The following is a 17457-nucleotide window of genomic DNA, read 5'->3' on the forward strand; positions in this document are numbered from 1 at the left end:
ACACCAAGTGGGCCCGGAAATGGATTTTTACGTCATTTACTCATTTCTGTAAACCCTAGGCTACTAGTTCTCTGTAAATAGGACCATTTGCTATTGTATTTGGAAAATATTTCAATCTTCGGATCATCTTTTGATCATGTTTTTATGATTGAACCCTCTTTGGGAGGCTGGCCATTCGGCCATGCCTAGACCTTGTTCTTATGTATTTTCAACGGTAGAGTTTCGACACACCATAGATTAAGGTGTGGAGCTCTGCTGTACCTCGAGTATTAATGCAATTACTATTGTTCTTCTATTCAATTCAGCTTATTCTTGTTCTAAGATATCACTTGTTCCTCAACTTGATGAATGTGATGATCCGTGACACTCATCATCATTCTCACCTATGAACGTGTGCCTGACAACCACCTCCGTTCTACCTTAGATTGAGTGGATATCTCTTGGATTCCTTAATCAGAATCTTCGTGGTATAAGCTAGAATCCATTGGCATCCATTCTTGAGAATCCGGAAGGTCTAAACCTTGTCTGTGGTATTCTGAGTAGGATTCAGGGATTGAATGACTGTGACGAGCTTCAAACTCGCGATTGTGGGGCGTTAGTGACAGACGCAAAAGAATCACTGGATTCTATTCCAACATGATCGAGAACTGACAGATGAATAGCCGTGCTGTGACAGAGCGCGTTGAATATTTTCACTGAGAGGACGGGACTGTAGCCATTGACAACGGTGATGCCCAACATACAGCTTGCCATGGAAAGGAGTAAGAAGGATTGGATGAAGACAGTAGGAAAGCAGAGAGACGGAAGGGACAAAGCATCTCTATACGCTTATCTGAAATTCTCACCAATGAATTACATAAGTATCTATATCTTTATTTTATGTTTTATTTATCTTTTAATCATTAATCCTCCATAACCATTTGAATCCGCCTGACTGAGATTTACAAGATGACCATAGCTTGCTTCATACCAATAATCTCCGTGGGATCGATCCTTACTCGTGTAAGGTTTATTACTTGGACGACCCAGTGCACTTGCTGGTTAGTTGTGCGAAGTTGTGATAAAGAGTTGAGATTGCAATTGAGCGTACCATGTTGATGGCGCCATTGATGATCACAATTTCATGCACCAGGTTTTTGGCGCCGTTGTTGGGGATCGTTTGAGTTTGGACAACTGACGGTTCATCTTGTTGCTTAGATTAGGTAATTTTATTTTATTTTTAAGCTTTTTACTTTTCGAAAATTTTTCAAAAAAAAACAAGAAAATATTTCTATTTTGTTCTTCAGAGTTTTTAAGAATGGATTCTAGAGTTTCATGATGATTTGTTGAAGTATGGCTGGCTGTGAAGCCATGTCTAATCTTTTGGACCGAGGTTTCAACTTATCATCACCAGAGCTTGTTGATTTCTATCAATTTTGCTGTTGTGAGCAATGATCTGCTAAAGCTTGGCTGGCCATTGGCCATGTCTAGTGTTTTGGACCGGATCTTTCACTGAAAGCTTGGCTGGCTGTGAAGCCATGTCTAATTCCTGGACCGGAGTCTTAGACTAGCATTGCAATGATTCTTGGAATTCTCATTAAGAATTTTGAACCCTTGTTTTTCTTTTCCACTCAATTTTCGAAAAAGCACAAAAATTTTTTATAAAATCTTAAAATCAAAAATATTTTTATGTTTCTTGTTTGAGTCTAATTTTAAGTTTGGTGTCAATTGCATGTCTTTATTCTTCTAATTTTCGAAAATTACATGCATTATGTTCTTCATTGATCTTCAAGTTGTTCTTGATGATTTCCTTGCTCTGATCTTTAAATTCTCTTGTCTTGAGTGTTTTGTTGATTCTCATATTCATTCTCAATTTGTTAGTGTCAATAGTATACAAACTTCTAAGTTTGGTGTCTTGCATGCATTGTTTATTTGATCTTTGTGGCATTTTAATTATTCCTCATCATTAAAAATTCAAAAAATTCTTTTTTTAATTTGTATCTTTTGAAGTCAATAATACAGAGAATTGAAGATTCAGAACATGCAGTAGAGGAATTACACAGAAAAAGCTAGACGTTCAAAACGCCCAGTGAAGAAGGAAAACTAGCGTTTAAACGCCAACCAGGGTACCTGGCTGGGCGTTTAACGCCCAAAAGGGTAGCATTTTGGGCGTTAAACGCCAGAATGGATACCATTCTGAGCGTTTAATGCCAGGATGATACAAGAGGGAATATTTTGTTTTTAATTCAATTTTTTTTTCAAGTTTTCATAATTTTTCAAAATCAAATCTTTTTCAAACCATATCTTTTCAATCATATATTTTCAAAATCAATTTCTTTCCATTCTCAAAAATACTTGCCTACAATTAATGATTTGATTCAACATTTCAAGTATGTTGCCTTTTCTGTTAAGAAAGGTTTAATGTTTGAATCATATCCTTTAAATTTCTTGTTAGCCAAGTCATTAATTTTAAAAATCAAATCTTTTTAAATTGTTTCTCAATCATATCTTTTTAAAACCATAACTCTTCAATCATATCTTCTTAATCACATATTTTTTCAAATATTTTTCAATCTTTTTGATTTCTAATTTCAAAATCTTTTTCAAAAATCACTTTATTTCTTTCCCAACTTTAATTTTCGAAAATCATTCTTCAATTTTTCAAAATTTCTTCAAAATATTTTAATTCATTTTCGAAAATTCTTTCCCTCTTTTCACATCCTTCTATTTAAGGACTAACACTTCTCCACTATCAACAATTCGAACTCTATCTCTCTTGATAAGTTCGAATTCTTCTTCTTCTACCTTCTCCTTCTATTCTTCTTTTCCTCTGACATCTCAAGGAATCTCTATACTGTGACATAGAGGATTCCATATTTTCTTGTTCTTTTCTCTTTCATATGAGCAGGAGCAAAGACAAATGCATTCTTGTTAAGGCTGACCCTGAACCTGAAAGGACCTTGAAGCGAAAGCTAAGAGAAGCTAAAGCACTACTTTCTGTAGAGGACCTAACAGAAATCTTCAAACAAGAAGAAGTCATGGCAGCCGAAAACAACAATAATGCCAACAATACAAGGAAGGTGCTGGGTAACTTTACTGCACCTACTCCCGACATCTATGGGAGAAGCATCTATATCCCTGCCATTGGAGCAAACAACTTTGAGCTTAAGCCTCAATTAGTTTCTCTAATGCAACAGAATTGCAAGTTCCATGGACTTCCATTGGAAGATCCTCATCAGTTTTTAGCTGAATTCTTGCAAATCTGTGACACTGTCAAGACCAATGGTGTTGACCCTGAGGTCTACAGACTTATGCTGTTCCCTTTTTCTGTAAGAGACAGAGTGATGAGCGGATAATTTATACGCTTTTTGGCATTGTTTTTAGGTAGTTTTTAGTAAGTTCAAGCTACTTTTAGGGATGTTTTCATTAGTTTTTATGTTAAATTCACATTTCTGGACTTTACTATGAGTTTGTGTGTTTTTCTGTAATTTCAGGTAATTTCTGGCTGAAATTGAGGGACTTGAGCAAAACTCTGAGAAGGAGGCTGACAAAGGACTGCTGATGCTGTTGGAATCTGACCTCCCTGCACTCGAAATAGATTTTCTAGAGTTACAGAACTCCAAATGGCGCGCTCTCAATGGCGTTGGAAAATAGACATCCAGAGCTTTCCAGCAATATATAATAGTACATACTTTATTCGGGAATTGACGACGTAAACTGGTGCTCAACGCCAGTTCCATGTTGCTGTCTGGAGTAAAACGCCAGAAACACGTCACGACCGGGAGTTGAACGCCCAAAACATGTTACAACTTGGCGTTCGACTCCAATAAAAGCCTCAGCTCGTGGATAGATCAAGCTCAGTCCAAACATACACCAAGTGGGCCCCGGAAGTGGATTTATACATCAATTACTTACTTCTGTAAACCCTAGTAGCTAGTTTATTATAAATAGAACTTTTTACTAGTGTATTAGAGATCTCTGGACGCCTAGTCCTTAGACCATGGGGGCTGGCCATTTGGCCATACCTGAACCTTTCACTTATATATTTTCAACGGTGGAGTTTCTACACACTATTGATTAAGGGTGTGGAGCTCTGCTGTACCTCAAGTTTTAATGCAATTACTACTCTTTTCCATCCAATTCGATTTATTTCTGTTCTAAGATATTCGTTGCACTTCAACTTGATGAATGTGATGATCCGTGACACTCATCATCATTCTCACCTATGAACGCGCGTGATTGACAACCACTTCCATTCTACCTTAGGCCGGACGCATATCTCTTGGATTCCTTAATCAAAATCTTCGTGGTATAAGCTAGAATTGATGGCGGCATTCATGGGAATCCAGAAAGTCTAACCTTGTCTGTGGTATTCCGAGTAGGATTCTGGGATTGAATGACTGTGACGAGTTTCAAACTCCTGAAGGCTGGGCGTTAGTGACAGACGCAAAAGAATCAAGGGATTCTATTCCAACCTGATTGAGAACCGACAGATGATTAGCCGTGCTGTGACAGAGCACTTGGACCTTTTTCACTGAGAGGATGGGATGTAGCCATTGACAATGGTGATGCCCTACATACAGCTTGCCATAGAAAGGAGTGATGAGAAGGAAGAAGGAAGATGTAGGAAAGCAGAGATGCAGGAGGAGCACAACATCTCCATACGCCTATCTGAAATTCCCACCATTAATTTACACAAGTATTTCTATCCCTTTATTTTATTTATCTTTTAAATATCCAATCCAATTACGTTTGACTCTACCTGACTGGGGTTTACAAGATGACCATAGCTTGCTTCATACCAACAATCTCCGTGGGATCGACCCTTACTCACGTAAGGTATTACTTAGATGACCTAGTGCACTTGCTGGTTAGTTGTGCGAAGTTGTGAACCATGGCATTGACACCAAGTTTTTGGCGCCATTGCCAGGGAAAGAAAAAGCAATGAATTTTACAAAATATAATAACATATGAATCACAATTTCGTGCACCAAGTTTTTGGCGCAGTTGCCGGGGATTGTTCGAGTATGGACAACTGACGGTTCATCCTGTTGCTCAGATTAGGTAATTTTCTTTTTATTTTCTTTTAAAAAAGTTTTCAAAATTTTTCTCTTATTTTCGTTTTTCTAAAGAATATTTTCAAAAAAAAATTAATAAAAATACAAAAAATTAGAAAATCATAAAAACCAAAAATATTTTGTGTTTCTTGTTTGAGTCTTGAGTCAATTTTTAAGTTTGGTGTCAATTGCATGCTTAAAAAAATTTTTTCTAGCATATTTTCGAAAATTCCATGCATTCAAAGTCTTCTTCATGATCTTCAAGTTGTTCTTGGTAAGTCTTCTTGTTTGATCTTGATATTTTCTTGTTTTGTGTTGTTTGTTGTTTTTCATATGCATTTTTTGTTTATTAGAGTCCATGCATTACAGATTTATCTTGCATATTTTCTTTGCATCAAAAATTTTTCAAAATTATGTTCTTGATGTTCATCATGATCTTCAAAGTGTTCTTGGTGTTCATCTTGACATTCATAGCATTCTTGCATGCATTCATTGTTTTGATCTAAAAATTTCATGCATTGAGTATTTTTGTTGTTTTTCTCTCTCATCATTAAAAATTCAAAATAAAAAAATCTTTTCCTTTTTTCTCTCAAATTTCGAAAATTTGAGTTGACTTAGTCAAAAATTTTCAAAATTAGTTGTTTCTTACAAGTCAAGTCAAATTTTCAAATTTTAAAAATCTTATCTTTTCAAAATCTTTTTCAAAAATCATATCTTTTCCAATTTTTTTCCTTTTTTTTTTCGAAAATTAAAAAAAAATCTTTTTCAAAATATTTTCAAAATCTTTTTCTTATCTTTATATCAAATTTTCGAAAATTCACCAACAATTAATGTGATTGGTTCAAAAATTTGAAGTTTGTTACTTTCTTGTTAAGAAAGGTTCAATCTTTAAATTCTAGAATCTTATCTTGTAGTTTCTTGTTAGTGAAGTAATTAAATTTTAATTTTAAAATTAAAATCTTTTTCAATCATATTTTTTTTCTATCTTATCTTTTTATCTTATCTTTTTATCATATCTTTTTCAAAATTTTAACTTTTTCAAAAATTTGATTTCAAAAGATCTTATCTAACTTCTTATCTTCTTATCTTTTCAATTTGATTTTAATATCTTTTTCAACCAACTAATTAACTTTTTGTTTGTTTCTTATCTTTTTTAAAACCACCTAACTACTTTTCCCTCTCTAATTTTCGAAAATATCTCATCCCTTTTTCAAAAAATTTCTTTTTAATTGTTTTAAATTTTATTTTTAATCATATCTTATCTTTAATTTTCAAAATTACTAACTCCTTTTCAAAAATTAATTTTCGAATTCTCCCTCTCTTTTCTTATTCTATTTAATTATTTATTTACTAACACTTCTCTTCACCTCTCTTCATCCAAAAATCCGAACTCACTCTTCCCCCTGTGTTTGGATTCTTCACTCTTCCTTCTTCTATTCTCTTCTTCCTTTACTAACATAAAGGAATCTCTATACTGTGACATAGAGGATTCCTCTTCTTTTCTTGTTTTCTTCTCTTTCATATGAGCAGGAACGAGGAAAAAGGCACTCTTGTTGAAATTGATCCAGAACCTGAAAGGACTCTGAAGAGGAAACTAAGAGAAGCTAAATTACAACAATCCAGAAACAACCTTTCAGAAATTTTCGAACAAGAGAAGGAGATGGTAGCCGAACCCAACAACAATAATGCAAGGAGAATGCTTGGTGACTTCACAAAACCAACGTCCAAATTTGATGGAAGAATCATCTCCATTCCTGCCATTGGAGCCAACAATTTTGAGCTTAAGCCTCAACTAGTTGCTTTAATGCAACAGAATTGCAAGTTTTATGGACTTCCATCTGAAGATCCTTACCAGTTTTTAACTGAGTTCTTGCAGATTTGTGAGACTGTTAAGACAAATGGAGTAGATCCTGAAGTCTACAGGCTCATGCTTTTCCCTTTCGCTGTAAGAGACAGAGCTAGAATATGGTTGGATTCACAACCTAAAGATAGCCTGGACTCTTGGGATAAGCTGGTCACGGCCTTCTTGGATAAATTCTTTCCTCCTTAAAAGCTGAGCAAGCTTAGAGTGGATGTTCAGACCTTCAAGCAAAAGGATGGTGAATCCCTCTATGAAGCTTGGGAAAGATACAAGCAGCTGACCAAAATGTGTCCATCTGACATGTTTTCAGAATGGACTATATTAGATATATTCTATTATGGTCTATCTGAGTTTTTGAAAATGTCACTGGACCATTCTGCAGGTGGATCCATTCACCTAAAGAAAACACCTGCAGAAGCTCAAGAACTTATTGACATGGTTGCAAATAACCAATTCATGTACACTTCTGAGAGGAATTCCGTGAATAATGGGACGCCTCGGAGAAAAGGAGTTATTGAAATTGATATTCTGAATGCCATATTGGCTCAGAACAAAGTGTTGACTCAGCAAGTCAACATGATCTCTCAAAGTCTGAATGGATGGCAAAATGCATTCAACAGTACTAAAGAGGCAGCTTCTGAAGAAGCTTATGATCCTGAAAACCCTGCAATGGCAGAGGTTAATTACATGGGTGAACCTTATGGAAATACCTATAACTCATCATGGAGAAATCATTCAAATTTATCATGGAAGGATCAACAAAAGCCTCAACAAGGCTTTAACAATGGTGGAAGAAATAGGATCAGTAATAACAAGCCTTTTCCATCATCTTCTCAGCAATAGACAGAAAATTCTGAAAAGAGCCCCTCTAATTTAGCAAACTTAGTCTCTGATCTGTCAAAAGCCACTTTCAGTTTCATGAGTAAAACAAGATCCTCCATCAGAAATCTGGAGGCACAAGTGGGCCAGCTGAGTAAGAAAGTCATTGAAACTCCTCCCAGTATTCTCCCAAGCAATACAGAAGAGAATCCAAAAGGAGAGTGCAAGGCCATTGATGTAATCAATATGGCCGAATGCACAAGGGAGGAGGAGGACAAAAATCCTAGTGAGGAAGACCTCTTGGGACGTTTCTCAAGTAAGAGGGAGTTTCTTATTAAGGATCCAAAGGAATCTGAGGCTCATATAGAGACCATAGAGATTCCATTAAATCTCCTTCTGCCATTCATGAGCTCTGAAGACTATTCTTCCTCTGAAGAGGATGAAGATGTGACTGGAGAGCAAGTTGCTCAATATTTAAGAGCTATCATGAAGCTGAATGCCAAGTTGTTTGGTAATGAGACTTGAGAAAGTGAACCTCCCTTGTTCATTAGTGAACTAGACACCTGGATTCAACAAATTTTACCTCAAAAGAGACAAGATCCTGGCAAGTTCTTAATACCTTGTACCATAAGCACCATGACCTTTGAAAAAGCTCTATGTGATCTGGGGTCAGGGATAAATCTTATGCCACTCTTTGTAATGGAGAAGCTGGGGATCATTGAGTTACAACCTGCCTTGTTCTCATTACAATTGGCAGACAAGTCATTAAGACAAGCTTATGGATTAGTAGAGGACGTGTTAGTAAAGGTTGAAGGCCTTTACATCCCTGCTGATTTCATAATCTTAGACACTAGGAAGGAAGAGGATGAGTGCATCATCCTTGGAAGACCTTTCCTAGCTACAGCAGGAGCTGTGATAGATGTCAACAGAGGTGAATTAGTCCTTCAATTGAATGGGGACTACCTTGTGTTTAAGGCACATGGCCATACCTCTGTGACAAAGGAAAGTAAGCATGAAGAGCTTCTATCAGTACAGAGTCAAATAGAGCCCCCACAGTCAAACTCTAAGTTTGGTGTTGGGAGGCCACAACCAAACACTAAGTTTGGTGTTAAGACCCCATATCCAAACTCTAAGTTTGGTGTTGGGACTATACAATATTGACCTGATCATCTGTGAGGCTCCATGAGAGCCCACTGTCAAGCTAATGACATTAAAAGAGCGCTTGTTGGGAGGCAACCAATTTTTATTTATCTAATTTTAATTTTATTTCATTGTTATTTTGTGTTTTATTAGGTACATGATCATGTGGAGTCACGAAAAAAATATAAAAATTAAAAACAGAATCAAAAACAGCAGAAGAAAAATCACACCCTGGAGGGAGGACATACTGGCGTTCAACGCCAGTAAGGAGCATCTGGCTGGCGTTCAACGCCAGTAAAGAGCATCTGGCTGGCGTTCAATGCCAGAACAGAGCATGAATCTGGCGCTGAACGCCAGAAACAAGCAACATCCTGGCGTTTGAACGCCAGGAATGTGCCTTGAGCAAAGCTGGCGCTAAACGCCAGTAACAAGCATGGAACTGGCGTTCAACGCCAGAAACATGCTACACATGGGTGTTGAACGCCCAGAACGTGCATTACCTCGGCGTTTAAATGCCAGAATAGTATGCAAAGGCATTTTACATGCCTAATTGGTGCAGGGATGTAAATCCTTGACACCTCAGGATCTATGGACCCCACAGGATCATCTCAAGATCTGTGGACCCCACAGGATCATCTCAGGATCTGTGGACTCCACAGGATCCCCACCTAACATATTCCCACCTTACCTCCTAATCTTATAACACTCTTCCCTAAAACACACTTCCCAATAACTTCAATCTCTCTTCCTAATTACCCCCTTCACCACTCACATCCATCCACTCTTCCCCATAAACCCCACCCACCTTCAAAATTTAAAAACACTTTCCCACCCAAACCCACCCTAAATGACCGAAACTACACCCTCTCCCCTCCCTATATATACCCTTCCATTCTACTTCATTTTCACACAACACAACCCCCTCTTCTATACCTTGGCCGAATCCATCTTCCCTCACTCTCCTCCATATTTTCTTCTTCTTCTTCTCTTCTTTATTCTCTTGCTCGAGGGCGAGCAATATTTTAAGTTTGGTGTGGTCAAAGCATAATCTTTTTTGTTTTCCATTACCATCAATGGCACCTAAGGCCAGAGAATCCTCTAGAAAAGGAAAAGGGAAGACAAAAGCTTCCACCTCCGAGTCATGGGAGATGGAAAGGTTCATCTCCAAAAGCCATCAAGACCACTTCTATGATGTTGTGGCAAAGAAGAAGGTAATCCCGGAGGTCCCTTTCAAGATCAAGAAAAATGAGTATCCAGAGATCCGACATGAAATCCGAAGAAGAGGTTGGGAAGTCCTAACCAACCCCATGCAACAAGTCGGAATTTTAATGGTTCAAGAATTCTATGCCAATGCATGGATCACTAAGAACCATGATCAAAGTATGAACCCAAGTCCAAAGAATTATCTCACAATGGTTCAGGGGAAATACTTAGATTTTAGTCCAGAAAATGTGAGGTTGGCATTCCACTTGCCCATGATGCAAGGAGATGAACGCCCCTACACTAGAAGGGTCAACTTTGATCAAAGGTTGGACCAAGTCCTCATGGACATATGTGTGGAAGGAGCTCAATGGAAAAGAGACTCCAAAGGCAAGCCAGTTAAACTGAGAAGACTGGACCTCAAGCCTGTGGCTAGAGGATGGTTGGAGTTCATTCAACGCTCCATCATTCCCACTAGCAACCTATCTGAAGTTACTGTGGATCGGGCCATCATGATTAATAGCATCATGATTGGAGAGGAAGTAGAAGTTCATGAAGTCATATCCAATGAAATCTCAAAATAGTCGATAAGTCCTCCAACACGGCAAGGCTAGCTTTTCCTCATCTTATTTGCCATCTATGTTACTCAGCTGGAGTTATCATAGAAAGAGACATCCTCATTGAAGAGGATAAGTCCATCACCAAGAAGAGGATGGAGCAAGCAAGAGAGACCCTCCACAGATCTCAAGAGATGCATGAGGAAGCTCATCATCAAGAAATCCCTGAGATGCCTCAAGGGATGCACTTTCCTCCCAACAACTATTGGGAACAACTCAACACTTCCTTAGAAGATTTGAGCTACAATGTGGAACAATTAAGGGTGGAACATCATGAGCACTCCATCATTCTCCATGAAATAAGAGAAGATCAAAGAGTAATGAGGGAGGAGCAACAAAGGCAAGGAAGGGACATAGAAGAGCTTAAGGACATTGTTGGTCCTTCAAGAAGAAGACGCCACTAAGGTGGATTCATTCCTTGTTCTTATTTCTTTCTGTTTTTTGGTTTTTATGTTGTGTTCATTTATGTTTTGTGTCTCTACTTCATGATCATTAGTATGTAGTAACTATGTCTTAAAGTTATGAATAATTCTATGAATCCATCACCTCCCTTAAATGAAAAATGTTCCTAAATCAAAAGAACAAGAAGTACATGAATTTCGAAATTATCCTTGAATTTAGTTTAATTATATTGATGTGGTGACAATACTTTTTGTTTTCTGAATGAATGCTTGAACAGTGCATATTTTTGATCTTGTTGTTTATGAATGTTAAAATTGTTGGCTCTTGAAAGAATGATGAGCAAAGAGAAATGTTATTGATAATCTGAAAAATCATGAAAATTGATTCTTGAAGCAAGAAAAAGCAGTGAAAAAGCAAAAGCTTGTGAAAAAAAATAAAAGTGGCGAAAAAAAATTAGAAAGAAAGAAAGAAAAAGCAAGCAGAAAAAGCCAATAGCCCTTAAAACCAAAAGGCAAGGGTAAAAAGGATCCAAGGCTTTGAGCATCAATGGATAGGAGGGCCCAAGGAAATAAAATCCAGGCCTAAGCGGCTAAACTAAGCTGTCCCTAATCATGTGCTTGTGTCATGCAGGTCCAAGTGAAAAGCTTGAGACAGAATGGTTAAAGTCGTGATCCAAAGCAAAAGAGTGTGCTTAAGAGCTCTGGACACCACTAACTGGGGACTCTAGCAAAGCTGAGTCACAATCTGAAAAGGTTCACCCAGTTATGTGTCTATGGCATTTATGTATCCAGTGGTAATACTGGAAAACAAAATGCTTAGGGCCACGGCCAAGACTCATAAGTAGCTGTGTTCAAGAATCAACATACTTAACTAGGAAAGTCAATAACACTATCTGAAATTCTAAGTTCCTATAGAAGCCAATCATTCTAAACTTCAAAGGAAAAAGTGAGATGCCAAAACTGTTCAAAAGCAAAAAGCTACAAGTCCCACTCATCTAATTAGAATTAATATTCATTGATATTTTGGAATTTACAGTATATTCTCTTCTTTTTATCCTAATTGATTTTCAGTTGCTTGGGGACAAGCAACAATTTAAGTTTGGTGTTGTGATGAGCGGATAATTTATACGCTTTTTGGCGTTGTTTTTAGGTAGTTTTTAGTAAGTTCAAGCTACTTTTAGGGATGTTTTCATTAGTTTTTATGTTAAATTCACATTTCTGGACTTTACTATGAGTTTGTGTGTTTTTTTGTAATTTCAGGTAATTTCTGGCTGAAATTGAGGGACTTGAGCAAAACTCTGAGAAGGAGGCTGACAAAGGACTGCTGATGCTGTTGGAATCTGAATCCAACAGCATCTGCAGTCCTTTTCTGCAGTCCTTTTTCTTGTTTCAAGAATCATTTTTATGATTTTTCAGATCCTCAGTAACATGTCTCCTTTTTCATCATTCTTTCAAGAGCCAACATTCATGAACAACAAATTCAAAAGACATATGCACTGTTTAAGCATACATTCAGAAGTCAAAGTATTGCCACTACATCAAAATAATTAATCTGTTATAAAATTCAAAATTCATGCAATTCTTCTCTTTTTCAATTAAGAAAATTTTTTATTTAAGAAAGGTGATGGATTCATAGGACATTCATAACTTTAAGGCATAGACACTAAGACACTAATGATCATGTAATAAGACACAAACATAGATAAACATAAGCATAAAAATTTGAAAAATAGGAAAATAAAGAACAAGGAGATTAAAGAACGGGTCCACCTTAGTGATAGCGGCTTGTTCTTCCTCTTGAAGATCTTATGGAGTGCTTGAGCTCCTCAATGTCTCTTCCTTGCCTTTGTTGCTCCTCTCTCATGATTCTTTGATCTTCTCTAATTTCATGGAGAAGAATGGAATGTTCTTGGTGCTCCACCGTTAGTTGTCCCATGTTGGAACTCAATTCTCCTAGGGAGGTGTTGATTTGCTCCCAATAGTTTTGTGGAGAAAAGTGCATCCCTTGAGGCATCTCAGGGATTTCATGATGAGTGGGATCTCTTGTTTGCTCCATCCTTTTCTTAGTGATGGGCTTGTCCTCATCAATGAGGATGTCTCCCTCTATGTTAACTCCAACTGAATAACAGAGGTGACAAATGAGATGAGGGAAGGCTAACCTTGCCAAGGTAGAGGACTTGTCCGCCACCTTATAAAGTTCTTGGGATATAACCTCATGAACTTCTACTTCCTCTCCAATCATGATGCTATGAATTATGATAGCCCAGTCTGTAGTAACTTCGGACCGGTTGCTAGTGGGAATGATTGAGCGTTGGATAAACTCCAACCATCCCCTAGCCACGGGCTTGAGGTCATGCCTTCTCAGTTGAACCGGCTTTCCTCTTGAATCTCTCTTCCATTGAGCGCCCTCTTCACAAATGTCTATGAGGACTTGGTCCAACCTTTGATCAAAGTTGACCCTTCTAGTGTAAGGGTGTTCATCTCCTTGCATCATGGGCAAGTAGAATGCCAACCTTACATTTTCCGGACTAAAATCTAAGCATTTCCCCCGAACCATTGTAAGCCAATTCTTTGGGTTCGGGTTCACACTTTGATCATGGTTCCTGGTGATCCATGCATTGGCATAGAACTCTTGAACCATTAAGATTCTGACTTGTTGAATGGGGTTGGTAAGAACTTCCCAACCTCTTCTTCGGATCTCATGTCGGATCTCCGGATATTCACTCTTTTTGAGTTTGAAAGGGACCTCGGGGATCACCTTCTTCATGGCCACAACTTCATAGAAGTGGTCTTGATGCACCCTTGAGATGAATCTCTCCATCTCCCATGACTCGGAGGTGGAAGCTTTTGCCTTCCCTTTCCTCTTTCTAGAGGTTTCTCTGGCCTTAGATGCCATAAATGGTTATGGAAAAACAAAAAGCAATGCTTTTACCATACCAAACTTAGAAGGTTTTCCTGTCCTCAAGCAAAAGAAGGAAGAAGAGAGTAGAAGAAGAAGAAATAGAGGAGATGGAGGTGGCTTTGTGGTTCGGCCAAGGGGGAGAAGTAGTGTTTAGGTTATGTGAAAATGAAGGAGTGGAGAGGGGGTGTATAGTTCGGCCATTATGGGTAGGTTTGGGAGGGAAAGTGGTTTGAATTTGAATAGTGAGGTAGGTGGGATTTTATGAAGGGTGGATGTGAGTGGTGAAGAGAATAGTGGGATTTGATATGAAGGGGTCCACAGATCCTGAGGTGTCAAGGATAATTCATCCCTGCAGCAAGTGGCGAGCAAAATTGCTCTTTCTGCCAATCCTGGCGTTAACCGCCGGGTTGGTGCTCATTTCTAGAGTTTAACGCCAGCTTGATGCCCATTCCTGGCATTAAACGCCAGTCTGGTGCCCCTTTCTGGCGTTAAACGCCCAGAATGGTGCCAGACTGGGCGTTAAACGCCCAATTGCTGCCCTTACTGGCGTTTAAACTCCAGCAAGGTTTTCCTCCAGGGTGTGCTATTTTTCTTTCTGTTTTTCATTCTGTTTTTGCTTTTTCAATTGATTTTGTGACTTCCCATGATCATCAACCTATAGAAATCATAAATTAACAAAGGAAATTAGATAATATAACATTGGGTTGCCTCCCAACAAGCGCTTCTTTAATGTCAGTAGCTTGACAGTGGGCCCTTATAGAGCCTCACAGATACTCAGAGCAATGTTGGAACCTCCCAACACCAAACTTAGAGTTTGAATGTGGGGGTTCAACACCAAACTTAGAAGTTGGTTGTGGCCTCCCAACACCAAACTTAGAGTTTAACTGTGGGAGCTCTGTTTGACTCTGTTTTGAGAGAAGCTCTTCATGCTTCCTCTCCATGGTAATAGAGGGATATCCTTGAGCCTTAAACATGAAGGATTCTTTATTCACTTGAATAATCAATTCTCCTCTGTCAACATCAATCACATCCTTTGTTGTGGCTAGGAAGGGTCTGCCAAGGATGATGGATTCATCCATGCACTTCCCAGTCTCCAGGACTATGAAATCAGCAGGGATGTAATGGTCTTCAATCTTTACCAGAACATCCTCTACAAGTCCATAAGCTTGTTTTCTTGAATTATCTGCCATCTCTAGTGAGTGTTTTGCAGCTTGCACCTCAAAGATCCCTAGCTTCTCCATTACAGAGAGAGGCATGAGGTTTATGCTTGACCCTAGGTCACACAGAGCCTTCTCAAAGGTCATGGTGCCTATGGTACAAGGTATTGAGAACTTCCCAGGGTCCTATCTCTTTTGAGGTAATCTCTGCCTAGTCAAGTCATCCAGTTCTTTGGTGAGCAAATGGGGTTCATCCTCCCAAGTCTCATTACCAAATAACTTGTCATTTAGCTTCATGATTGCTCCAAGGTACTTAGCAACTTGCTCTTCAGTGACATATTCATCCTCTTCAGAGGAAGAATACTCATCAAAGCTCATGAATGGCAGAAGTAAATCCAATGGAATCTCTATGGTCTCATTTTGAGCCTCAGATTCCCAAGGTTCCTCATTAAGGAACTCATTGGAGGCCAGTGGACGTCCATTGAGGTCTTCTTTAGTGGCGATCACTTCCTCTTCTTCCTCTCCAAGTTCGGCCATGTGGGTCATGTTAATGGCCTTGCATTCTCCTTTTGGATTATCTTCTGTATTGCTTGGAAGAGTACTAGGAGGGAGTTCAGTAACTTTCTTGCTCAACTGTCCCACTTGTGCCTCTAAATTCCTAATGGAGGACCTTGTTTTAGTCATGAAACTTTGAGTGGTTTTGATTAGATCAGAGACCATGGTTGCTAAGTCAGAGTGGCTCTGCTTATAGTTCTCTGTCTATTGCTAAGAAGATGATGGAAAAGGCTTGCCATTGCCAAACCTGTTTCTTCCAGCATTATTGTTGTTGATACCTTGTTGAGGTCTCTGTTGATCCTTCCATGAGAGATTTGGATGATTTCTCCATGAAGGATTATAGGTGTTTCCATAGGGCTCTCCCATGTAATTCACTTCTTCCATTGAAGGGTTCTCAAGATCATAAGCTTCTTCTTCAGATGAAGCGTCCTTAGTACTGCCTGGTGCAGCTTGCATTCCAGACAGACTTTGAGAAATCATATTGACTTGCTGAGTCAATATTTTGTTCTGAGCCAATATGGCATTCAGAGTATCAATCTCAAGAACTCATTTCTTCTGATTCGTTCTATTGTTCACTGGATTCCTTTCAGAGGTGTACATGAATTGGTTATTTACAACAGTTTCAATGAGTTCTTGAGCTTCTGTAGGCATCTTCTTCAAATGAAGAGATCCTCCAGCAGAGCTATCCAATGACATCTTGGACAGTTCAGACAGACCATCATAGAAGATACCTATGATGCTCCATTCAGGAAGCATGTCAGAGGGACACTTTCTGATCAATTGTTTGTATCTTTCCCAAGCTTCATAGAGGGATTCACCTTCCTTCTGTTTGAAGGTTTGAACTTCCACTCTAAGCTTACTCAATTTTTGAGTGGAAAAAACTTTGCCAAGAAGGCATTAACTAGCTTTTTCCAAGAGTTCAGGCTTTCTTTAGGTTGTGAGTCCAACCACATCCTAGCTCTGTCTCTTACAGCAAAAGGGAATAGCATAAGTCTGTAGACCTCAGGGTCAACCCCATTGGTCTTGACAGTGTCACAGATTTGCAAGAACTCAGCTAAAAACTAATGAGGATCTTCCAATGGAAGTCCATGGAACTTGCAATTCTGTTGCATTAGAGAAACTAATTGAGGCTTAAGCTCAAAGTTGTTTGCTCCAATGGCGGGGATAGAGATGCTTCTCCCATAGAAGTCAGGAGTAGGTGCAGTAAAGTCACCCAGCACCTTCCTTGCATTGTTGGCATTGTTGTTGTTTTCGACTGCCATGTCTTCTTCTTGTTTGAAGATTTCTGTTAGGTCCTCTACATAGAGTAGTGCTTTAGCTTCTCTTAGCTTTTGCTTCAAGGTCCTTTCAGGTTCAGGGTCAGCCTCAACAAGAATGCTTTTGTCTTTGCTCCTGCTCATATGAAAGAGAAGAGAACAAGAAAATATGGAATCCTCTATGTCACAGTATAGAGATTCCTTGAGGTGTCAGAGGAAAAGAAAAATAGAAGGAGGAGGTAGAAGAATTCGAACTTATCAAGAGGGATAGAGTTCGAATTGTTCATTGAGGAGGAGTGTTAGTCCATAAATAGAAGGATGTGAGAAGAGGGGAAGAAATTTTCGAAAATACATTAAAAAGATTTTAAAAATATTTTGAAAATTTTGAAGAATGATTTTCGAAAAATATGATTGGGAAAGAAATAAAGTGATTTTTGAAAAAGATTTTGAAATTAGAAATCAAAAAGATATGATTGAAAACTATTTTGAAAAAGATGTGATTAAAAAGATATG

General features: G+C 38.4%; 1 non-coding gene across 1 annotated transcript; it reads left to right on the plus strand.

Moving 5' to 3' along the window:
- The first annotated feature begins 16438 nt into the window (after positions 1-16438).
- On the plus strand, positions 16439-16546 carry LOC130977891 (small nucleolar RNA R71). Its single transcript, XR_009085563.1, has one exon. It is a non-coding gene; the product is annotated as a small nucleolar RNA R71 (small nucleolar RNA).
- Positions 16547-17457: the final 911 nt, after the last annotated feature.

The sequence above is a fragment of the Arachis stenosperma genome, chromosome 4, assembly GCF_014773155.1.
Source record: "Arachis stenosperma cultivar V10309 chromosome 4, arast.V10309.gnm1.PFL2, whole genome shotgun sequence".
Taxonomy (NCBI): Eukaryota; Viridiplantae; Streptophyta; class Magnoliopsida; order Fabales; family Fabaceae; genus Arachis; species Arachis stenosperma.